Source organism: Lasioglossum baleicum, chromosome 13, assembly GCF_051020765.1.
Source record: "Lasioglossum baleicum chromosome 13, iyLasBale1, whole genome shotgun sequence".
Taxonomy (NCBI): Eukaryota; Metazoa; Arthropoda; class Insecta; order Hymenoptera; family Halictidae; genus Lasioglossum; species Lasioglossum baleicum.
Genome location: NC_134941.1, coordinates 2,038,319 through 2,065,223, shown reverse-complemented (window position 1 = coordinate 2,065,223; position 26,905 = coordinate 2,038,319). Strand labels below are relative to the sequence as shown.

Genomic DNA, 26,905 nt, shown 5'->3' with positions numbered 1-26,905 from the left:
TTTAAATTGTCGAGCACGTACTTTAACCCCTTGCCGTATCATTTTTTTTACAGTTACGGTGATTAAAACGTCTTTATTCTCTAAAATGTCGTAAAAGAGAAAAGAAAAATTTATATTTTTTGTATGGCTACATTTATTTTAATACATAAATATTGATTACAAACGAATAAAATTTCATTTCATTTAAAAAGAAAGGCGTAACGTTCATATTTGTTAGACTTCGTTTAAAATTGTTGTGGCTTCCCAAACTATTTTTACTCGGGGCGCACTTTACAGCAAATGAAAAAATTGTAAGCATATATTTTAGTAGCTAATTATGTTAATGATTTATATTGAGAATATTATTTCATATTTTACTCATTGTTGATATAATTTTAATTATTTCGCGGCGCACACGGGTTGGGAAGCACTGGGTTAAGGCCTACAATAACGCTTTAAAATAAAATATCAGTGTGTAATAATTCTGGTAGTTACCGTATACATTATTGTTTAAACTTTCTTTTCTCTGCCACTGTAAACTGAAGTAGTATCGTCATCGTAGAAAATTCCATAACAAGGAAAAGAGGATAAAAAAGAATGATTTCCGGAAGTGTAGACCCGTCGAGCACAACAATAGGGATCGAGGAAAGGCGGTTCGACCTCTTGCACATCTGTGCTCACGCCGCGCCGCGCCGCGTCGAACCTCTTCTCCTTATATGCCATGAAACATAGGTGGGTAGGTCGTCGCATGCATACAAGTGGCGTCAAGGAGATCCATAGTGCTCTTACTTGAAGTCGTTATCGACCGATAAAGCGAGCCTGATCCGAACCACCACCTTTCAGATACATTGTTTGTGATCGAACTAACCCAAGCACCACGATGATTCAATATCATCTCGGACTTTTCTTTAAACACAATTTTCTACTTGAAAATGTTCATTCGATATTAAATGAATTATTATTAACAATAAATTATTATGTAATATGACAACATGTCACAATTTCTGGTAATCATGATAGTCAGATTTGTTAATATGTGCATCACATACTTTACCTTTTTTCTTTAGTTATTCTTCTATTTCTATTCCTTTATCTGCTTGCAACATATTAATCTCGAGATTTTTTAATACTTCCAAGGATTGTGCCAATCGGTGAATAAATAATTTGCGAAAAATAGACCGTATCAAATTTGAGGAGTTTATATCCTCCCTTGTAAGTTGTTTTTCTTGATTGTACTACATCATTACTATAAACATCTTCTTATATGTATACTATTATATGTATTATATCACTAGGGGGCACCGCCCCAGCTCGCTTCGCTCTCCAACCCCCGCAGCGCCTCGCTCTCGCCCTCTCTCTCTCTCTCTCTCTCTCTCTCTCTCTCTCTCTCTCTCTCTGAAAAATACTGTCACGTCGCTCAATTTTCGGTTCCCCTTCAAAAGGCAACCCGCTCGGCGTTTTTGCGTGACAGAAATTACAAAACTATTTTATATAATAAAGGGTGGGCCATTTAAGATTTGGAAGTTGAATCGGCTATAAAAAAAAACTAATGAATATTTTTTCAAAGTTATGAGTTTATTAAAAAGATTGAACCTTTCCATTTAGGAATGGAAGACAACATCATTCAAATGACTGCCACGGCTAGCCTTACAATACCCCATTCGATCAGTCCAATTTTTCAGTACATTTTCGATTGTTTGGGCCTCTATTTCGTTAATGGCAACTTCGATTTCGTGTTTCAAGTCGTCAATCGTCGCTGGATGGTTAGCGTAACACTTGTTCTTAATGGCTCCCCACAAAAAAAAGTCCAACGGAGTCAAATCGCAGCTTCGAGGTGGCCAATTGACATCAGCATTTCGGCTGATTATGCGATTTTCGAAAACAATGCACAAAAGATCAATTGTTACGTTGGCTGTGTGGCACGTTGCGCCGTCTTGTTGAAACCAAATGTCGTCTATGTCATCCTCTTCAATTTTGGGAAACAAAAAATCGCTTAGCATGGCGCGGTAGCGATCGCCATTCATTGTAACGGCGTTTCCTTGCTCATTTTCGAAGAAAAATGGCCCAATAATGCCGCCAGACCAAAATCCGCACCAGACAGTCACTCGTTGTGGATGCATTGGTTTCTCCACGATGACGTGTGAATTTTCTGAGCTCCAGATAAAGACAATTTTGCTTATTGACGTATCCTCCGAGGTGGAAATGAGAGGCCCAAACAATCGAAAATGTACTGAAAAATTGGACTGATCGAATGGGGTATTGTAAGGCTAGCCGTAGCAGTCATTGGAATGATGTTGTCTTCCATTCCTAAATGGAAAGGTTCAATCTTTCTAATAAACTCATAACTTTGAAAAAATATTCATTAGTTTTTTTTATAGCCGATTCAAATTCCAAACGTTAGATGGCCCACCCTGTAGATAGATATTATATATTATATTATGTCAACATATTATACATGGTCGAATTTGTCTTTTCATTAGCTACGATATTGCACTAATCAAAATACGTCGTTCCATTTAAAAAAACGCCGATGACCTAAAAATATCGGAAAATATGACTTACAGAGAAGATCTTCTCTGTCACAATAATTGCCCCACTGAATCAAACATTTTCTTTCTGAATCATTTTTTCATATTACTAAAAACAACGGAGATGTTTTCTGCGGGACTCGTAGGTGCCTCACTCGGTATAAAGGGTGTCCCAACAAGAGCGAAAAAATTTTTATTTGGCGCCATTTCTGCTGCTGTTTGGAGAGTCAAACTATTATCATAGTTCGATGGTAGACAGTTTGCTATTATTAAAAGTGGATCGCTATTAGACACAACCAAAATGGTGAAAATCTAACGCATTTGACTACTGAAGAACCCCATCTCTGCATTATGGAGAAATGAGAAGCCGCATCCCGCACTCTTGAATTCCTGGAAACAAGTCTATCCACTTATCGCATTTGGATTTATTTCTCTGGGGTTTTCTGAAGTTAAAATTTTATGGGAACAAGTCCACGACCACTTAAACTTTAAAGCATTAAACGTTGTAACCATGAGATTCAGCCACAATTATGCTAAAATGTGATTGAAAATTTCGTCAAAAAAAAACTTTACCAGTTGTGTTGTTCCATACATAATGTCTACTTTATGATTAAATCAAAATTTCGGTAGTAAATCAATAAAACTGTATTTTATTTGATATTTCAATTATTCTACTCTCGTTGTGACACTTTTTACATAGACACGCGTTGTATTAGTATTCTGTTACGCCGATACCGGCTCGATATGCAATTCTTTGCCGTGGCCTGCGCTGATCGATGTAAACGAGCGATTGAGGACCAGTCGCATCGTTCATGCTTTCGGCAGAATATTCGGAGGAATAACATAGATGGAGACAAGCTCTAAATCTCAGTCAGGCTGCCATACCTAAGAATCCATTCTTTGGTACGTATCGTGGGCTCGGAATGATCTCTGATGTCGGGAGCGTGACCTCTACTGCGCGAGATCCGATCGCTATGTTGCGACCCAAATAACGATATAGAAACAACCAACCGAGTCAGCCTGGGTGCTATGGAGGGAGGCGATTGATTGGTGCCTAATCGTTTAAAATATACAAAGAGCCCGTTCAGACGCGGCGAAAACCGCGCGATTTTTGTTTTCGATTGTTTGACCGCGCGGACACGTGTGAACGAATATGAAGACGCTAATGGAATAAGATCCGTGCGATTTCCGCCGTGTTTGAACAGCGTCAAAAACGTGAAGAAACAATCGACGGTGGCGGTACAATACGCTTCCGTGGGCTGAGCGACACACAGTATGATATTTCGATCATTTAACATTTAACCTTTAACCCTAGCACTCCCAAGCTACGATCCGTCACGCAGACTCCCAACGGGGGTGCTCCTCGCGAGCCCATACTCTTCTATATTCATTTCTTCTAAGAAAAAATTACTTAAAACAAAAGGTTGGTAATATTTAAATGTGTGATACTTTATAAACATTCTATATTGTATTTATTGTTAGATGTATACGTATGTATACAATAGAATAATACAAGATAACGTACATACTATCAATACTTACTCTGAACTCGATTCTTCAGATGACACACGTGAATGACAGGATACAACATTTATAGAATGCTTTTCGCCAATCAGTTCTGTGATTCAATCCTTAGTTCTGGGATTATTTGTTATTCTTTGGAGATGACAGCAGCGTTCGGTTCCGCTCGCGTCAGTGTCGCTGTACTGACGCCGCGACGGGTAGTCTTTTTTCTATAGCAGTAGGGACTTCTGGATATTAAACTTTAATGTATAAACGACAATAAATAATTTTTTGAGAATTTTTCACCCAAGAAAAATAGTCCTAATTTAAATTCTTCCAACCTGTGGGCTCGAGGAGCCCCCCCCCCCGAGAGTGCTAGGATTAAAGTAATTAGAAATCATCATATTTTGAGGAGTTTTAACAAAAAAGTAACAACATCATGAAGAATTAAATTCCCGTAAATGATCGAAATATCACACTGTGCGACATCTCGACTGTCCGAACAAGATTATGAGTTGATGCGCCAATTATTATTCGAGACACGCTACGCCAGGTGATCATGTCCACCTCCACGCAAAGGCATCCATGTACAATCGGAAAGATCTAGCAGAGCAATATTTGCAATGAGCGACACTCTGATTGATCGAACGAGTCTGCAAGACGTGTCACGGGTGATTGGTCGAAGAAATTACACCACTGCTCACAGCAGAGTCCTCCCTTCATAGAGGCAAACAGGGACAGCCAGAAATGACGGCAGAGCACGTTAATGTAAGCTGAAAATTGTGCTGCGACAATGTGAGAGATGGAACAATCTCCTGGATTCGATTCTGCTTGGTTTCGTGACGCGAATTTATTGAGATAGCAATGACTTTGAATAACTACGACGTTGTCCGTTCGGCGATGTTCGCTGGTTATATCTGTATATCTCGGCCACCTGCGCACGCATTGTGCAATTTACAATCTAACAATGTACGGAATTGTCTAGAAGTCGTGACTGGTTCTGTGCTACGATCGAGTGGGACACTTTCATTTTCGAGTTATTTATTGGCATGAATATTTATTGGTTCTATGAATTCGTTACGGACTTGGGTACGGCTGAAAATTAACTGTCTCGTTTCGTTGTAAAAAAGGTTTTTCTTTGTAATAATTAGACTGCGGATCTTTATGCAAAATAAAGATTGTCTGCATCGATTGCAAGAAATAAAAACCAAATTGGATGTTATTTCTTCCCCTAATGATTTTAATAGCGGAGAAATCATATTGACATCTTCAATTTTCAAAATTTTCCAATAGTTTTGAAATATCATGTACTCAATTTTGCTATAAATGCATAAAGATCCGCAGTCTAGTAATGATTCTTATACTTAGAAGTAGACTGCGGATTTTATACATATAATGTCTAAATATTGTATCCTGGGTTGGTAATTAAAACAACAGACCAAATTTGTTTCTCTGTAAATAAAGGTTATTTTTTATTAAATTATTATTAACGCACTTTTTACAACTATTTACAAACTCACCTGTAAATAAAGAAACGACAATTAGAGTCTATTGTTCACTCTCTTTATTTACATTAACTTTATTAACACTAATTATCTCCATCTTCATTTACTTTCTATGCACGTGTGCTCTCTATATTCTTTTACTCTTTTTCCTATCTCTATCTCTCTCTATCTATCTCAAATGTAAGAGCTGTTCAAAGAGTGCGCTGAGCATGCAAAGCGCGCTCGATTTAAATTAAAGACAATATATTTTCTTTACATACATTTATGACAAAAACGGGTACGTACAATTTAAAGCAGTGGACATGTAAAAAATATTTAATTAAAAGAAAAATACAATTTTTACTTGGATCCTGTGTCCTGCAATCAAAGCAACCATTTTTTATTTTGCACAAAGATCCGCAGTCTACTTATATGTATGTAAAAGAATTTAGAATCTTTCAATTGCCTGAACAAGTTAATTTTTAGTATTTTAAACGTGATTTTGTTAGGTAAGGCTTCTATTATTGTTCTACGTATAATACATAGCTTTGGCACAAATACTTTTTGACACATAAGAGCCCAGGATCTATCCTCTTAAACGCTACGATTATTAAAACATGCAATATTTATCTTACTTATTATTCCATAGGTGGAACGTAACTGGAAATAATGACAATGAATAAAGTCTTGACCTTGTGAAAAATCTATTAAGGCATGAAATAAATTTTTATTTACCTCCTGCTGCCCACAATCGTTGCAAAACGTGTTTAGTTTGCATGAAGATCCGCAGTCTAATTATGATGGAAGCAACAAAACATTCATTAGGGGGTTCCCCTAGTGTCGGACGCTTAAGGTTCTTCTTAAATAAATAAGAAAAATTATAATGTTTTAGTCTTTTCATCATCCCACATTATTTATAAGTTAACAATATCAGAAATTCAAATAAAGGAACAATGTAATCAACATTATAGTAACAGTTAACTTAAATAAACATTAAACTTTTGGTATATGATTCTAAGAGATCACTAACACTAATCGTATCACGAAATGACCTGATGTTTTGTAAGCAATTAGAAGCATTGGTTTACTAAGTGATGTGCAAAAAAGATTTTCAAGGAAAAGTTTTAAGAAATGCTTTTTTTACTTTTCCATGTAACCTGATCGATTGATATTTTTGCAATACCTTTTTTGCACATCATTTAGTAAACCAATGCTCCTAATTGCTTACAAACAAACAGATCGTTTGGTACAATTCTAAAATAAGTTATTCTGTTTTAAAGGGCGTACGAATACTTATGACTTTATGAGATTGAGTGTATACAGTATACATACATATATGTAGATAATGTCCGGTATTAAGTGCCGTCCGGCGTTAAGAGAATGTATCGTAATACATGTCGTCTAATGTCTAATATTAATGAGATTCGAGTGTCAAGTGAAATATTTCCTATTACAGTATAAACTGTATATGTATTGATAGAATTTATCACATGCGGTATGGTTTTTGACATATTGGCTGACAACTTACCACGTGTGCACAACATGCCCTACGCTAGGTGTCAAATTCGCCGTACTTCGAGGCTTTTACAGTGGGTTTTCCTCAGAACAGCGGACAACCGTATGCCCGTGGTCAGCATTCGATACTCCACCTAATCCCTCGGTCTTTTACACGAAACGACACGGTACAAAATACGATACGGAACGTGATACGCTGCAGGAAATGGACGCCATGCACCTCATAGGTACCAATAGGAATTCTCGACACGAAATACAAAATCTAAACTCACTAATTGAAGACTATGAAGTCCACGGTATCATTCGGAAGATGGCGGAAGACGATCGTTCAGCAATGCAATATTAATTAAAAGATATACAAAACGAGGACTTCAATTAGCAGCAGCGATCACATTGAACAGTTGAATTGGTGGCTGGAGCAACGCTGGATGTGAAATTTCCTTAAGGTCTATTAGCTTTTATTGTTCTCCCATCAAATCCTGCTCACCTGTCAAATTTCCACTTTGTATCATTCAAAGTTGTACCAGCCAACAATTTAATAATTAAATTAACTATTATATAACAAACAACGTTGGATGATACCAAGGGCAAATTTTACAGGAGTGCAGGATTTGATGGGAGAACACACTAGGGGTTGCGGGTACCCGCGATTTCGGTATCCGAAGTGGTAATCGGGTCGGATCGAGTTGGGGTCCCGAAAGTTTTCAATATTCGGGTACCCGAAGTTAAAGTTGTATTCATATAAGTATAATGCCGTTTTATGATTTTTCAGTTCAATCTTTTATTTTCACTGGCAGGATCAGAATGATTTTCGTATTTTTAGTGTAATCGGTTATCAAACTTCGGTTTCAAGCAAGATATTGTAATTAACCATTGAAAATAACTCAAACAATGCATTTTATATCGCTTTATTAAGAAAAACTATCGTTTCAAATACTCGTTTTACTATGAAAGTGTTTCAAATTGTTCTATCTGTGTCGTTTTTCATTTTCTTCTTGGTGCTGTGTTACGTTCGACCACCATTTATTAGAAAAACTACACGGTGACTGCAAAAAGGATAGAAACAAATATTTCTACGCAATAAGGTTTTTTTGTCAAGGGAAACCTTTGCGAAAAATTGGAAAAATAATAGTTATTTTATATTTTTCGGAACCACTGTATACATACAAATACACCCGAATTCCAGATTGAAGACAACACAATTTTTTTTTAAATGTACATTTATATACCTCCGGTTTTGTGGTTTGTTTCCATCACCTCAACATGGACGACAGTTAGCAAAAAATACGTGCCGAATATTTTTTCGAGAACTGTTTCCTATGTAAATCTCATTTGAATCGATCCGGATTGGACATGCTTTGTAAGTTGCGGAAAAACGAATCCCGATACATTCTCGAAACAGAAAGTACACCTGACTGTAGGTATTATATTCACAGATGGAAGTAAATTTGATAATAGTGCCGCAATCTGAAACAATCACGAATGTATGTAGCATATGTAGGTGCAGCAGAGTTTCTGTACATATAGTCATGAATCTACGTATACCAACGTATGAACTTATAGAACGTGATACATACTATGTGCAATATGGTCTTGATACGTCTCACACGATATATTCGTTGTTTAATAAAATAATACAATATACAGAGTGTTTGTTATCTGGTGGTACAAACGAAAAGAGAATTACATACAAAAATAAATCGGAAATGTGGAATAAAATGGTTTCATACGTGTAGACAGCGGATTTTATGCATTTATAACAAAAATGAGTAGGTGTAATTTAAAGGGTCCCATAGAATTCACCGACACAGATTTCTCCGACACGGTTTTCACCGACAACATTTCATTAATTTTTTATTAATTAATTAATTATTGTGGATTGAATGAAAATCAGTGGAAAAACGAAATATGAAACCGAGTGTTCTTGAATTAATTAATTATTAAATAAAAAATTAATGAAATGTTGTAGGTGAAAACCGTGTTGGAGAAATCTGTGTCGATGATCTCCATGGGACCCAATTTAAAACAGTAAAAACATTATTATTATTATTTATTTAATGCTATAACACTAAACCTGCCACTATCGGTCAAATGACCGGTTTTATATTTTTCATTTCACAATTATTGAAATTATGAAGTTGCTCACATTGGAATTGATTCGATAAATTTTTTTATCCATGCACATATTGTTATAAAAATTGCACAGAATCTAAATAAATAGAGTCTTGTCATTTGTGTAACTAAAATTATTTTAATCGTTTTTAGGGCTCGGTAGGTTTAGTGTTAAACCAAGTATATTAACATAATACATAATAGATAATGCGCATCTTAACGTAACTTAATTTAAAACTAGCTTCTCCTTGGTAACACTACTTTAATGAAATTAAATTGTAATTGCACATCGCTTAATAAAATCGAAAATAATTGACAGAGCTTTAATATCTGGGCCATAGGAAGCATTTTATACAAATCGGGAGATAGTACTTGCGCCTTCATCTTTATATTTTGGACATTGCCAAATGATGTGATCTATCTTGGTCTACGCTCATTAAACCATGGTTTACCATCATCTTTATGGAAAAATCGGGGTAAACTTTACTTCACCGGACTCACAATTAGTACCTTTCTCCTACGAATTATGATGATATTTGGTACGTAATCCAGTAGATTTGTACCCGGCGCGGATGCAGATCGAAGTTTCAATCCTCTAGGATCAATAGTTGAGGAGCTATGGTCGCTTAAAGTCTCTAGCTCATCGGGATGTGGTTTAAAATTCGATTACCAGATTTGATGCATACAACAACAACAACGACAACTCGGCAAGCTAATATAAGCGTGGTAAAAATGTTTTTTAATTCGTAATATGACTCATATTTTTTAAACGTGAAACTTTCCATTTCAGAGCGTTTGAATACTTTCGTGACTCACTGTACATGGATTTGTTGTTGCAAGACAATACGTGGAGAAGAGAAATGAAAAATTGTGATGGATTTAATTAAGAAAAGTGCAGAATATTGAGTATAGTATGGTTCAACTGTTGAATGAACGGTCAAATAAAAACGGCCTCTAAAAATATATTTCATGTTTATTCCTGACGTCGATATTTTTAAAAACATTACGGTTTATGATTTTGGCTTAACACTATCTACGCAGTATAAACCACATTCGATATTTTCGAAGTTATGTGTTGAGAAGTGCGAGTTTTTATACTCTCTTCTCGTGCAAATATGCATATATTAAGCGGTTACGAAAACAGCTATATGATATGTAAATATCATGTGTGAAATAATGGATAATTAACGTTCACTGTTCCATTTCGAAATGTTGAAAAATGCATGACATTCAGAGGGTAAGAAAGTTTCAAAGCAGCACATGCATTTAGAAGAAGCAACCACCCAAACGAGCATGCAAAAAGGGCGTCATGTGCGCACTGACTTTCGAGATGCTTTTAAAGTGTCCTCCTTTTATAACCCATGGTAACCACCAGCGTTATACGTGCTCCGTTAAACCGTAATGTGGCACATAGCGAATTTTCCCGTCTTGTTCGACGAAACATCGTATCTCGTTACGTGGAAACGTGCCTGTAGATCGGGCTGCCGCGCGTCCTTCCCGGTCGTAATCCTCTCTCCCTTTTCTAGTTATATCTAAACTCATATCGAAGCATTGCTTCCTGGGTTATTGAACCTTTCATGCATTCACGACCAAGTGATATGTTTCCGTCTGAGAAAAACCGGAGATTACGGCTGCCACGGATTATCAGACATTCTTACACGAATACTCACAGGTTTGGATTCAATTCCCACTCACTGCGTTGTAAGCAGAGGTTGGCATTATTTGGCGAAATAAATGTTGCAAATACTATTTAATGTTTTAGCAAATAGTATTTCAACCCTTTGCACTCCAAGCTATTTTAACTCGAAAATTAATATTTCCATTCCCTAATGAAATTGGTATAATACCTCATACAATACCTAAACGTTTAATAGATATATTTAATAATCTAAACAATATTTTGAATAATGTTACAGCAATTTTTAGTGGCGCCTCAGAGTCGTATAATATAAAATGTCCGATTTTCTGCAGTGACATTAAACAAACGCAACTTTGTATCCAGTATATTCTATCTAAAAATCTCAAGTTTCTTGATTATATTACGGTAAAACTAAGATATTATGGTCATTCACGTTTACCATTTACAAGATTGTTACCTTGATTTTGTAGTTCTTTTTTACCATCAACAATTTGTAAGTTAATTAACCACGTCATTTTGACCAAAAATCACATAATGCTATCGTCAATAAATTATTTTTTCAGACATATAAAAAGAATACACGACAGTCCCATTGGTTGATGTTGGAATATAAACTTTATTTAAAAGCAAAATTATAAATCTAAATTAAAATTTAACATAGGATAGTAACACCTGACGTACCGAGTTATAAACGAAATATTTTAAAAATAAAATACTATTTTCAAAAATTAAAATAAATTAAATTAAAATAAATGGAATTATATGTATATACCTCTGATTGTAAGTGCTAACCACGTGGCGTCGCGTCGTGTCGGCCACATACATATAGCTAACACAATTTTTTTTTATCAAACTTTAAAATTGATTTCTACTTTCTTCAGAATCCATCGTTCATTTCATTCTAAATTTGTTATAGCGAAAATGATATTTTTACAGACAAACGTCTGTTCGAAAAAATCATTTCGTTTCTGAAACTACCATAGATTTAACGATTAAAGCTTCCTCTTTACAACGACACCGTAAAAATTGATGCACGATCTGTTTTTTAGTCGTTTAATCGAGCATTGAATGAGAGCTGTGCTCCAACTAGTATAGGTTGCACTCGACCCTTGCATGCGATCGAACTTGCTCTTCATTTTTGTTCTATGAAACAGTGAGAAAAAATCGTACATCAATTTTGAAGAAGTCGTTGTAAAGAGGAGGCATCACTCTCTAAATCTGTGGCAATTTCATTTACGAGAAAAGTTATTAAGAATTATTGTAGACATTTGAATTTGCACCATATATTGTTAGGAAAATTGGGTTTTCAGTTTTCCATCTGCTATGTCATGTAAACATATCTTATTGTTAGAGGAAAATGAACACTGCTTCACGAAAGTAAAGGCTTCAAGCTTTAAAATAAATCAAGGCTTATGGTTGTACTATTTGTTTTTACGAAGTGAACACAATTTAAATATCGACAATTTTTTAAATATCGAAAATATTGTGTTTAACACTAACCGTACCACGACCGGTTTCATATTTTTTATTTTTCAATTATTGAAATTATAAAGACGTTTCCATTAGAAATTATTACATAAATGTATTTATTCAAGCACGTATTGTTACCAAAATTGTGAGAAATCTAAAGAAGTCCAGTCTTGTAATTTTTACAAAAACATGTTCGCGATGTTTGGCGTAGGTCGTTACCACACAACTTGGTGTGGTGAACACTCACCTAACTGTTAATGGGGTTGAAGCGTATTTTTAGGAAAAATGGGTATCCGGTTTTCCACCTGCTACATCGTGTGAAAATATCTTGGAGGAAAATGAACACTGCTTCGCGAAAGTAAAGGCTTCAAACCTTGTAACGAATCCAGGCTTGTGGTTGTGTTCGGGATTCAAAGTAAGGAGTTTACCGGTCGATGCGAGACACGGATAAACACCGCGCGACATTTGGTTTTCACATCAGCTGTTATTGTTACGACGTCGCGTTCGCAACGTCTCGCAATCGTTAGCCGTAAATCACCTTGCTTTGAATCCCGAAACAATCGATTCGGTAGGCGATCTACGCCAATCGCGCGACACCACATCGGCCGAATCGATGTCTATTTAAGGATCCTCCTTCGTCGGAGGATTCATACCTCGCGACGTAGTACGTTCTGCAGAATCTTTCTTATTCTGTATTCTCGCGCCTTACTCTACATATACTCTCGCTCATTTGGCAATTCGAATCAGACCAAGCGGTAATAAAGTGATTTGTTACATCCAAACGAAACATTCCTCTCTCGCGAGTTTCTTGGTTATACTCTCTTTCTCGTTCCCTTTCCTCGCGCGCTCAAATCTGGGCGATCCCGGCACCCCGGCATTTCCGACCAACATTCGAAGCCGAAACAGGTTGTACTAATTGTTTCTACGAAATGATCGCAATTTAAATATCGACAATTTTTTGAAAATCGAAAATATTGTATTTAAATACTTTTTGAATGCGCTATTGACGTTCGCGATGTTTGGCGTAGGTCGTTACCACACAACTTGGTGGCGAACACCCACTAAGCTAACTGTTAATGGGGTTGAAGCGTCTTTGTTTAAAGCGACCTGCAAGAGTGTCGGACTACAGAGAGCACACGTTCGGCGGACCCGTTAATTCTTGTGTCGCTTCGCAAGGTTTATGACACGTAAACTGCTAGAGAGCTTACGGCTAGAACGCGTTTGTCAAGTGTATATAGTAGTAAAACTACATTTAGGTTTCGCCTGCAGTGGCTATTTGATAGATAGCTGAAGAAATCCGCTTGTTTGCATTAATCTCGAGAATGTAGATTCCAGATATCCTTTTTACAAGCCTGTTCACAATAAATCTTTGTGTTTTGTAATGAAATTGTACACTGACGTATATCCTACTAATTGTATTAGTAATTGCAAAAAATTAAAACTGCGGGCTACTCTAAAAATCGTTTCTCTCTATTTTTCATCGCATTTTTGATATTACACTTTTAATATTCGAGTACAATGTAGCAGAAACTTAGCACAATTCAGCACATCTGTTGAAATTATGTAATTCTGAAAGTGGGGGACTTACTTCTAATAAAAGGAGGTCAATTAGTACAATAGCTACTTTATAAATGTTCACATTTGGAGCAGATCATTTGGGTCAATGACTATATATGACAAGCGTGCTCTCCCCGCGTGACAGCAGTTACTATCTGATAGCAGTTACTATTACACTACTGAAGTAATAATAAAGATTTCATGAAATCCGTACATCATTGATATATAACTATTTTGTAATCATTCTATGATTCTATTAACACCACTCTATGAGCAATTACCACACATTCAGCAAATGCTCTCTTGAATATGACCTAACAACTTTCTGTTTTGCCCTTGATAGATGCTGGGAATCATTATTGCAGTCTAAACTAGGAAGACCGTAGGGTAAGTAACATTCACCGATTTCAATTTGCTTGCAGTCTTCATACTATGTTACGTGAGACAAAATTAAAAATTGAAAAAACTTTCGATAGCAAAAACCGAAAGCTAAACATTTTAAATAATTTGGTAGGGGTGCCACAAAAAGTACTTTTATGAAAATTTAAAGTTTAAAGTGTGTTTAAAGTATGTATAAGCTTAAAGTTTAAAGTTATGTCTACCCTAACCTATAAGGGGCTTTTGACTTTTTGAATAATCCTATGTACACAATGCTTCAACGTAGTTAGTTCTACTTATTATACTACAATATTTATCGTAAAGGCCAAATGAAAAATTTTAGTTATTCCGTAATTACTCATATCTCGTAGTGTTTAAACACATACTTAGGGTATATTTTAGACTCCAAATATTTAGCACCATTTGCTGTAGAACACAATTCAAATCAATCGAAACTAATTATTCTTCAAAAAATGAATTTGGTTGTTGAAATAAAATACTTTAACGGTAAAATAATAGTTAGAAATCTATGAGTGCAAGATCACAAGTTTTTGAGTTTCTTATTAATATATAAACTGAGATAATAAAACTAGTTTCTTGTTAGAAAAAGTGGAGATAATCTTCAGAAAATTTTAAATGGGAAAACAGAATTTTATATGAACCAACTTAATAAAAATCTGAGCCATTCGCCACGTTTTTCGTTTCCTGACGCTTTACGTCGTACGTTATACTCTTTAAGTGCCTCTTCAGATCAAATCCGATTTACAAACTTCACTCACGCGCAACTACTTTCTTTTAGGTCTTTCCTTGCGATCATTAGGGTCCTGATGAAACGTGTCTAATCTATGTATACATACAGTGACTCCCATTAATATTCGGACGCTATAAAAAATGTGGAAATCTTTTTAATATTGGACTATATATATATTCACTACAGGATGTGAAAAGAAATTTTTTCGAAAATTGCAATTGGTCGGAATTGTAGAGAAAATACTAAAAGATCCATTTTACAACTTTTTGTGTGGGTCTATATTGAAAATTTAAAAAATACATTTTGTAGATCTGTTTCAATTAAACATATCCTGAAAATTTCGTCAAAATCGGTCGACGTTGCAATGAGCTACAAGCGTTTAAAGATGGTAAAAATTGCAGATTTTCGCGATTTTCGGCCTATAACAACAATAAATCTGAGAATTCTTACATCTTTCAATGACTGTCATTTTTCCCCGCACCAACCGATTTCGATGAAACTTTCACAATGCATATAACCCACACAGATCTACAAAACATATTTTTTAAAATTTCAATGTAGGCCTGCATAAAAAAGTTGTAAAATGCAACATTTAGTATTCCCTTTACAATTTCGGTCAAATGCAATTTTGGAAAAAATTTCTTTTCACATCCTGTAGTAAACTAATTGCTCTAGGTTTCCAATATTTGTCCAATATTTGAAAAGTTACGGTGTTTCTAAGAGTGTCCGAATATTAGTGGGAGTCACTGTATGTGCCCATAATTATGAAAGTAGTCTAGGTCAAAATGATTAAAAATCAGTTTATCGGTTATTTCACATTACATTATTTTAAACTAAATTAAATCAATGCAATTTTTACGATATTGTCAAAATTAAACCGTTAGATACTGATTGTTATTTGAACATTATATAATTATGGGCTGGGCACCAGAGTTGGGCATTAATCGACTAAAATTGTAATCAAGATTGATTGATTAATGTGTACGATTAAAAAAGGTAATTATTGAAAATTCATGGATTGAATCGATTGATGAATTTAATCGTCAATCGTTGATTAAAAAGAGAAATCATCGAAAAATCGGAGACTAATTCAATCGATTGATGAAGTTAATCATCAATCGTTGATTAAAAAAAGAAATCGTCGAAAAAAACATGAAAGCACGTAAACAGAGTTTCTATTATAGACCAAATGGCAATACACCTAACCTTACTTTACATTTTCTTCAGTATTCATATAGTTTTGATTCCGCATTTTATTTCGAAATTTCAGCAGTTAATCATTAATCCGATTGACGATTACAATTGAAAGGAATGTAATCGTTAATCGCAATTAACGACTAAAGTAGAGATTTAACCGTTATTCCCAACTAACGATTAATAAGTATTTAATCGTTAACCGCAATTTTTTAACTACTGAACTAGGAGATTAATTGTTAATTGTGATTAACGATTGAAGTAGAAATTTATTCGTTAGTCGTTGATTATATTTTTGCCCAACTCTGATGGGCACATATGTATTTACATAAAACGATATACATATTTAGTAACTCCAGGTTGTAAAACTTTCTACAAACACTGTCGCTACACAAAATTATCTCATTAACAGACTCAAAATATTTGAAAAAATTCATGTCTTTTCATCATGTGCACACTTGATACGATCTTACATATTTTTCGATACAGTAAATAATTTCGAAGATATTCGAAAAAATGATTTTATCAGTATTTAATCAATTATTTTAATGTTTAAGCGCCTGGGGACACATTTCCCCGTTATCCGATCGAGTTCACTCTTAGCACGGATTTATTTTTATTAATTCAAACAAACCTGGGGGGGGGGGTGACTTGCGCGTCAATTTGTAACATTTTTAACCAAAAGAGCGTCTTCAGGGTTTCCAAGTTGCTGTGTCATGCAAAAATATGTTAAAGAGAAATAAATTATGCATGACAAAATTAGAGGCTTCAAGCTTTAAAATCAGTCGAATTACATATATTGTTCTACTATTTTGTTTAACGAAATTATCACAAGTTAAATATCGACAATTTCTCATGAATTTCGTATGCAAACGTACTATAAATTTTTAAACTTGCCATATGTAAATTCTTTACATCTACAGCACCTGTGGTTGTTTATTCATTTTAGCATCAAAATTGTCTGTTTCATTTTACCATTTTCACATTCTTTTTCTTGATTCCCTATCAGGATTGGTAACCATCACGGTCGAATGGTTTTCGATCGAGTTCCGTCTCAATATCTACAACGTACCCATCAGCTGGTACGATTACGTCGCGCGACAGCCATGAAAGCAATACCAATTTTGTGGTTTAGCCTTCGGCAAACATCGCAGCTTGAAAGAACATCTATAAAACGATTCATAGTGGCTGGACTATTTTGAGTTTAGAGCGACGCGACTGGCTGAGTCCTTATTTTACTGAATGTTACTTAATATTTATGGCTGTTCTAATAAAATACTTTCACTTGTTTCTATCGCTATAATATTCGGTTGCTCTATTTAAATGTTCGAAGAAAAATGAAACACTGTTATCGTACTGATATGGAATACAAAAGTAGTCGAAAAAGTACATGTATTATCACATTTTGATTGTAAAAATGTTAAAATTCGTATGACGACAATTGAAAAATATTTCTTTCTTAAAAACATAATTACAAACAAGAAATTTTCGGTAATTTAGTAGTTACTATTTTTGTACACCGAAAATTAAGGTGGAATGTTATGCAAGTTAAATTATCTTGCACATTTGAATGCTGATTTTCTGGTGTCCTGTGGAAAAAGACCGAAATAAATAGATGGACATTTCAAAAGGTATTTTGCCATAAGCTGTTCTTCTTGCTCATTAATCCTCGCAAGGTAAGGTCTAAACACACATAAAAATTAAAGTGGGTTCTCCTAGAGCCCGACAAATGAATTTCATAAATAGCCTCGTTTTTAATAAAATTACGATCGAAACACATATTGAATTTCTAACAATTAATAACTGCAAAAAGTACCTGCGTGTTAAATATTTTTATGAAAATTACCTACATAATGCTGTATGAATTTTCTTCTATTCATAATGAATGTTTCAAAGATTAAGCTTCATAATTAGTTTGATTAGTACACATATATGTAAGGACCAGGTGGAAAGATCACGCGTTGAAGAAACTTAGAATAAAGAAGCTTTTGTATTCTTTGAAGGTAGTATGAATAGAGCTCTTAAAACTCTCTACACAATTCTTTGTTCAGAACCACTGACCTGGTGGGTCTACCAACGTTCAACGTGTGTTTTTTTAAAGAACCAGTATGCCGAAGGCGTTCATATATTCTTTCCAATGTTTTCCTATTTGCGGAACGTTTATTACCAAAACGTCCTACTACAACAACGTTGCTTTCATCAAGACCATACATCTCATGCATGCATATTAGGGTGGACCTTAGTTATAGTTGGTGAAAATTATTTTGTCGAATTTTTTTCGGGACACCCCCTAGAATTGTGACACTTGACGCAAAAATAATGTGTGCAAAATTTGAAATCGATCGGATAACGGGAAGTGCTGCCGCATCGACTTTGAAAATTTTTTAATTTTGTAACTCGACTTTCTCCACTGTAGTATATTATTAGTATATATTTTTATATATCGTTGAATTTGTCTTTTTACGCACTATAATAATGTAGAAACAAAATGTAGCATTAATTTAAAAAAAAAATTCGTGACCCTGAAATCTCAAAAATTGACTTTTAAAAAAAATTTTTTTTCTTTGCATTATAATTAATTTAATAAACAATACAACTTTTATCTAAGAAATTTTTTTATATTTTTATAAATATACATTATACATATAATACACAGTACATTATACATAAAATAATTTATTTATCTCGTAATGACTTTTTTGATACATCTGGATATTGTTTCCTATTTTCGGAAATAATTTGTAAAATATATTGTTTCTCCTCTTCATTTTTTGATAATAACTGATTATAGTCTTGAATAAGCTTAATACCGCGCTCAGCAGTGTCATTAACAACTTTTAAGTTTTGTACGATGTTTAGTCCAAATTTGAAATCCTCGTCATCTTCCCATGAATCGGGATCTTTTTTAAAAAATTCTATAGGAATTGAAAATCTTTCAAAAAATCGTAGTGTTTTGTGGAAAATAAAATGTTCAATTCCTTTACCAGCATAGTTTTTTAGGTCTTCACGAGTTATTTCATATTTCTTACATGATTCGTCGGTTTCAATGTTACCAGATTCGTCGACTTCAGTGGTAAGTGCCTCCAGTATTCGTAAATTTGTATTCTTCTCCACGGTTTTATCAAAAAATGCTAAGGCTACCGCTTCTGTTGATAAATACCATAAATGGTTACAAAATTTTTTTAATGCCATAGAACTTATTTTTTCGTCAGTAGAACGGTATACAATACGGTGTATATACAAAACCGTGGAGAAGAATACAAATTTACGAATACTGGAGGCACTTACCACTGAAGTCGACGAATCTGATAACATTGAAACCGACGAATCATGTAAGAAATATGAAATAACTCGTGAAGACCTAAAAAACTATGCTGGTAAAGGAATTGAACATTTTATTTTCCACAAAACACTACGATTTTTTGAAAGATTTTCAATTCCTATAGAATTTTTTAAAAAAGATCCCGATTCATGGGAAGATGACGAGGATTTCAAATTTGGACTAAACATTGTACAAAACTTAAAAGTTGTTAATGACACTGCTGAGCGCGGTATTAAGCTTATTCAAGACTATAATCAGTTATTATCAAAAAATGAAGAGGAGAAACAATATATTTTACAAATTATTTCCGAAAATAGGAAACAATATCCAGATGTATCAAAATAGTCATTACGAGAAAAATAAATTATTTAATGTATAATGTACTGTATTATATGTATAGTGCATATTTATAAAAATATAAAAAAATTTCTTAGACAAAAGTTGTATTGTTTATTAAATTAATTATAATGCAAAGAAAAAAAATTTTTTTTAAAAGTCAATTTTTGAGATTTCAGGGTCACGAATTTTTTTTTAAATTAATGCTACATTTTGTTTCTACATTATTATAGTGCGTAAAAAGACAAATTCAACGATATATAAAAATATATACTAATGATATACTGCAGTGGAGAAAGTCGAGTTACAAAATTAAAAAATTTTCAAAGTCCATGCGGCAGCACTTCCCGTTATCCGATCGATTTCAAATTTTGCACACATTATTTTTGCGTCAAGTGTCACAATTCTAGGGGGTGTCCCGAAAAAATTCGAAAGTCGAAAAATAAGGTCCACCCTAATATCTGCCGTTCTCGCATCTGTGGAATTTACCACTGTGAATTCGAATTCAAATTATTACACAATATCACTGTTATGAATCTTGAATTTGTTAAACTATTCCAAAAACACTGCAGAGCTCTCTTTCTCACAATAAATTATATTTTAGCAATCCTAAAAAAATACATAATTCAGGTTGAAACACGTACGTTTTAAACTTCTATATCTTTCTCGCTGCAACATGATTATTTTTGTTCGAGGTCATCAAGGTAAAAAAGATGGTATCCGTCGTAAAAAATACTGTTCCATTTCAAAATATACCGATGACCGTAAGATCTTATTAATCCTTACTGCATTTCTCAAAACAATTTGTTAATGTTCCTGTAAAAATATTACTGTGCAATATTTCTCTGAATGTCTATTATTTGCTCGCTAATACATACATTATAGTCTTGAAATGAGAATTTGTGCAAATATGTTCAATACAAAAGGTTTTGAATGATCTATACATTTTGGTTGGCTGCTTAAGGGTTAAAAAAAAATTAACTAAACTAGTTTTTGTTTGCCATTACATTTGCCCTTTAAAATAGTGTAACATCTTCCTGAGGAGTTTTTTCATAGGACCATGAATACGGAAGATTTTTATGTGTTCCCAATTATATGGTCCACCCTGTATATAAATTTGTATTAATTCGAGTAAAGTTTTTATGAAAAATATATTAATTTCTAATTGGATGGAATAACACTGGAAATAGAAATGCTTCATATCAAGTTGAATTCGTGCTGAAAAAGTACGACATTTGAGGAAGTCGAGTGAGTGGCTTGAACGAAAAGAGGCTGAGCAGTTTTTTTCATAAGACAAGACACTCGACGAAAGTGAATCTGCCAGAAGCTGTTGAAGAACGACAGACAACTGCAAAAGAGACACGGCGAGGTAGCACAAATTAGCGCTAGCATTAATAAAGCTGAAAGCCCCGTTAAAACTACCCTCTATGCTTGAAGAGATTTCCAGGCCCGTGTAAATCATTATTTTCTTCTTTATGCGGTTATGACTCCGAGTCAGCCTCCATGTTTTCGGTGACGAGTCTATACTATATTTCAATGTATAAGAACTTATCAATATAATTTAAAATACGCAGTATCAAGCAATTGACACCAATAACTGCATGGTATCAGATGATTGCATAATTTGTGCCCGATTTTCATAGATGTCGCAAACTGTGCTGCACGGCAGAGTGCACCATTCATTACTACAATTATTGAGTTGGCGAGAAAGTAATTTCGGTATTTTAAGGTAAAATAAAACCGAATTTAATCAATAACATATTTTCTTCTTTATTCTTTTCGGCAAAAGATCATCAAACAAAACGGAAAATATTTTATTCATTAAAATTCATCGCTTGAATAAAAAATTGGACTCTATTTCACCTTAAAATATCTAAATTACTTTCTCGCCAACCCAATAGAAATGATTATAATAATTGATTAATAAAACTGTATTCTTTAAAATTTAACCACTGAATTGTATTTTCGAAGCAGGTACCAACTTATGCAATTATCTGATATATTTGGTGATGGAGAATGTTCCAAATTCATTTAAATTGTTTAAATATTCAGATTATTTCCTGTCAACTTGTCGATGAGCTACCTCCTCTACGATTTCAATGAGTTTTACAAATGTCGTTATGATCACCATTCTGAACAACATTTCCCTTTAAAGCAAAAAGCTTTACTTGTAAACCCATGGGTGTTCTTGATTCGTGCGGCAGAAACATCGTACGCCGAGTTAAGTTTGGGTTAGGTTTAGATTTGGATTACTGATATACAGATAAATTGTATAAATTAATTCGGAAGGCGCTATTCAAACAAAAAGAAATGATGTGGACTTTTATCCCTGTAGCATTTATCTGAAGGGTCCCATGGAAATCACCGACACAGATTTCACCGACAACATTTCATTAATTTTTTTATTAATTAATCAATTAATTAATGTGGCTTGAATGAAAATCAGTGGAGAAACGAAATATATAAACCGAGTGTTCTTGAATCAATTAATTAATAAATAAAAAATTAATGAAATGTCGGTGAAAACCGTGTCGGAGGAATCTGTGTCGATGATTTCCATGGGACCCTTATCTGAAAGTTTATCGATTCATTGTCTTATTTACGCAAATGATTTCTACATATTGTTTTTAAACTTTAAATAGATTTTTTTGAACATTAGGGATGTGTGTGTGTGTGGTTTAATATTTCCGCAAGGCTGAATATGTGGTCGCCTACTTAGATCCTTACAAAGAAAAACAAAAGGAGGTTGCTAAACAAATGTCGATCCGACCAAAGGAGAAGAGGCAATATTTCGATAAGTTTGTCTTATTGTTTTACTTACGCAAATCATTTCTACATATTGTTTTAAGCTTTAAATAGGTTTGAAGTAGTAATATTTTTCGCGGCGCTACGGTTCGATCAATTTCTACAAAGAATATAGCTATGGTTGTAAGACATCAAACGTTATCGATTCGTATTGAACCAATAACGCAGTCGATTCGAGTTTGAATCCGTCACGATGCCATGTGCTATTTTGGAGGGAAACAAAGGTGGTGTGTTTCGTCCTAGACCCGCTAGAGGACTCATCAGTAAGGCTAACAAACACACCACCTTTGTTTCCCTGCAAAATAGCACATGGCATCGTGACGGATTCAAACTCGAATCGACTGCGTTATTGGTTCAATACGAATCGATAACGTTTGATGTCTTACAACCATAGCTATATTCTTTGTAGAAATTGATCGAACCGTAGCGCCGCGAAAAATATTACTACTTCAAATTGAAAGAATTACGATCGATAAAAATCCTTCCTTTAAATAGGTTTGTTTGAAAGTAAGTTATGGTTTCATATTTCCGTAATATTGAATACAAGGAAAAACAAAAGTAGGATACTAAACAAATGCCGATCTGGCGAAAGGGGAAATGTCTCGAGTAAAAAAGAAGGAAAGGTCAATATAAGCGGATCCAACATTTTCTTCCGTTTGAAGTCACAAAGATCTCGCGACTCGGTGTTCGACTGTTCAAAGGAAGAACATAAATTGAGAGACACAAATGACTCGTCCTAAAGTGATTTTATTCTCTGTGATGGCTGTGGCTCCCATTCTTTCCCTGAGCCAATCCAGTGACGAACGAACAACGAAATCCTGGTACAAATTCTTCTTCCCTCGAAGCGACATTTTTATTCCTTTTCCCCTGTTGGCTGCGCAGTATCTTGCTGCTGTACCCTGGAATGGAACAAAGTCAGAGATCTCTCGCTTCGCGCATCAGTCGATTCACCAGCACGTAAACATACGAAGGAACCTTTGGCCCCGGCGTTGTTTCGCGGCAAATTCTGAGATTAAGAGCTTTCACCTTGATAGAGGAATGAGGGGGAGGGGAGGAAGCTGTCGAAAGGGCGTAGGAAAAGAGGAACGTGCGAATAAAGCGTGCTTTCAAAAGCAGGATACGAAGAATTGAGGGGATAGGATGGTACAGGGGACGGAATCTGAAAGGCTAAGCAAGTGGAAAATACAACAATGAAGTTTCGAGAGGATAGTCTCTTTCACGATATTTGAGTCTAGCAAGGGCTGGTAGAGTTTCAGATATAAATGAAATACTTACATGCAAAAATATTTGCGATGAAATGTACTCTGCAACAAAGATGTAAGACATATACAGTGACTCCCATTAATATATTCGGACGATCTAAAATAAAACGATAACTTTTTTAGTATTAGACTCGACGATTTGAACTTTTCTGGGAAGCTAGAGCAATTAGTTTACTACACGATGTGAAAAGAACAATTCGTCGGAATTGTAGAGAAAATACTAAAAGTTGAATTTTACAATTTTTAAAAAATAGTTCTTGTACATCCGTGTCAATGATGTGCATTGTGAAAGTTTCATCGAAACCGAAATCAGCTTGATTAAGAATTTAAAAGATACAAATTATTTGGTGAAGGATATTTTGCGATTTACAATAACATGAAACATAATGATAATTACCGTAAAAATAAACAACCAGGTGGTGGCAAAAGTTAATCTTCTCGAGACAGGCGTATATTATTGTATACTATATTATATATTATATTGTTTAACAAGCTTACTTTTACGTTAAAATTAACAAACAAAATGATTCTTAATACTTATTAAAAAAATTGATAACTGTATACATAGATACACTATAAATGACGGTCCATTTTACATATCAGTAAATAATCGTTATTGTAACTAAGACACTCAATTACAATATTGCAAAAATTTTCCAATCTACATTTTGTACACTTTTTTAAAATTTTGGCGTAATAGAGTAAAGAAAAAGAACGATACGTGATAATGAAATTTTTCGCTGTAACTGCTTTTTTGGTCAAAATGAAATGATGAAGCGGATATAGTATGCAAAACAGGCTCGGGTAACTGATTGCTCACGAGCACCGGCTCTGCGAACCGCTACTTCCACAACCATGTTGACTTGCTCGGGCCGCACAGGGGCATACAAATATGTCTTCTTATATTTACTATTAGGTTGTGTAATAAGTCCGGTCACGCTGAACATACCAAGTTTCTTTTTAAATGAAATGTAGCGATTTTATGTGATATGTGTAATATGTTGGAAATTTCCTTAGTCGTATATCTTGGTTTTTAAAAGATTAAATTCAGAATTTCGTTCACATTAATCATTGATTAGTGTCATTCCGTTTTCGATTGTCAACGTTAAAATTTCCAACTTTATACCTTGTTTCAGAAATTTGTAATTTCTTCCTAGATATTTTACCACGTAATCCAGCTTCATATAGACCTGATTTTATTTGAATAATCCCTATTGGCACGGTTTTAATTCATCTTTTATTTGTTTGGCACTGATAAACAGTTCTTTTTTGACTAATTTAGTAATCTCTCTATCCCTACTGGTTTAGTTAAATCTTCTGTTTTGAAATATTAAATTCATGATTACGTCCACATTAATTATTGATTAATGTCATTCCGTTTTCGATTGTCAACGTTAAATTTCCAACTTTAAACCTTGTTTCTGAAAGGTGTGATTTCTTCCTACATATTCTCCCACGCACCCCAGCTTCATATAGACCTGATTTTATTTGAATAATCCCTATTGGCTCGGTTTTAATTCATCTTTTATTTGTTTGGCACTGATAAACAGTTCTTTCTTGACCAATTTAGTAATTTCTCTATCCTGACATAACGATATTTATCTTTTTTGATATGTACATTTTCACAAATTTTTAATAGTAATTAATAGCAAGTTGCTATAAAATTCTGTCTTCTCTTATCCGTTTATAAATTAACTCGATTGGTGACTCTGAGGAGTCACTGAAAATTGCTGTTCCATTATTGGAAATAATGTTTACATTGTTAAATATTTCGGTATCTAATCAATTACTAAGATATTTAGGTATTGCATGAGATATTATACCAATTTCATATCCATAAAATTTAAAAAGTTATTGGGAGTGGAAATATTCTGCGCTGGAAGAAATGTTTAATTTGCCAGGTAAAATAGCTCCGAGTGCAAAGAGTTAATGAACTTTCTGTTGCAACTCGTGTAACTCGTGTTATCACGCTGCAAGTAAACAATTCGTGGCTCATCAGCTTGTAATCAATGTTGAAAAGATGATTGTGAAGAAATGAAAGTTATCTATCTATGGACGCCTTGAAAACCGTAGATATTGTACTACATACGTTATTCTAGACTGAAACACAAGAAAGGATAAGCGATACGTGTTTTATGTATAAAAAATGGACATTTATTATCTATTGAAACATCATATTGTATACTATTGGGTTGGAACGAAGTTCGTAGCGTTTGTAAATTAAAATTGAAAGCTAAACTTCAGATATTTATTTATAGATTTATCAATAACATAGTTTTCATTCTGTTATATTACTTTTTGCCATTTTCGAGGTAACTTCTCGTGTTATTGAATAAACATACGAATAAATACCTTAATTTTATCTTCGATTCTTAATTTGAAAACGCTACAAACTTTCTTACCAATCCAATACTTCGATAAAGTATAAATTATATTTACCTACATTATATAAAGTATGTAGTACGTACATTGTAGTACGTGTTTCAAAATAACTTCAAAATCGTATCACCCGAGACTCTACAGTAATTACTAACGACGAAGAATGGAAAGGTGTGATTGTAGAGTTAATATAGTTATAGTCTTGTCGAGATCCTCTTCAGATATTCACGCGACGTTATTTAATCGTACAAGATCGCGAAGCACTAAACCGATTACGCTAAGGACTTTGCGCTGTTAGGATTGCCTTTCACAACGTCCCGTGAATCAGATTTACAGTGTTCAAGTTTATCTGAATCAAATTCGTTTCATGAAAACAACCGTACGACTAGATTCTCGCTGAGTAACTAGTTGTTCACGATCAGTTAGTTTCCACGTTCTTGAGGTGGGACATTCAACGACCAAAAACTGAGTATAGACAAATGAAAGTGATATTTCAATACGTGCGACCACAACACACCCGGCGCGGCGCGACGCGACCATGCTTTTTAATTTCAAAACTCCGCGAGCAATAAAAGCGATAAAAGCAACCACGATTGGGTTGGAATCAATTGTTTTTTACCACCTTTAGAACCGTTACGTACTGTCGACCAGTCCAGACACCAAAAACCTGACAATCAAATTTAGCGATTAC

General features: G+C 34.4%; 1 protein-coding gene across 12 annotated transcripts in view; it reads left to right on the top strand.

Moving 5' to 3' along the window:
- Positions 1-26,905, top strand: part of LOC143215469 (lachesin) — a 653,313-nt gene that overhangs the window by 166,314 nt on the left and 460,094 nt on the right. For all 12 annotated transcript variants that reach the window (XM_076437612.1, XM_076437613.1, XM_076437611.1 and 9 more), the window contains one exon: positions 14,131-14,174. The gene's annotated coding sequence lies outside the window, so the exon portion shown is untranslated. The remainder of the gene's footprint in view (positions 1-14,130; positions 14,175-26,905) is intronic.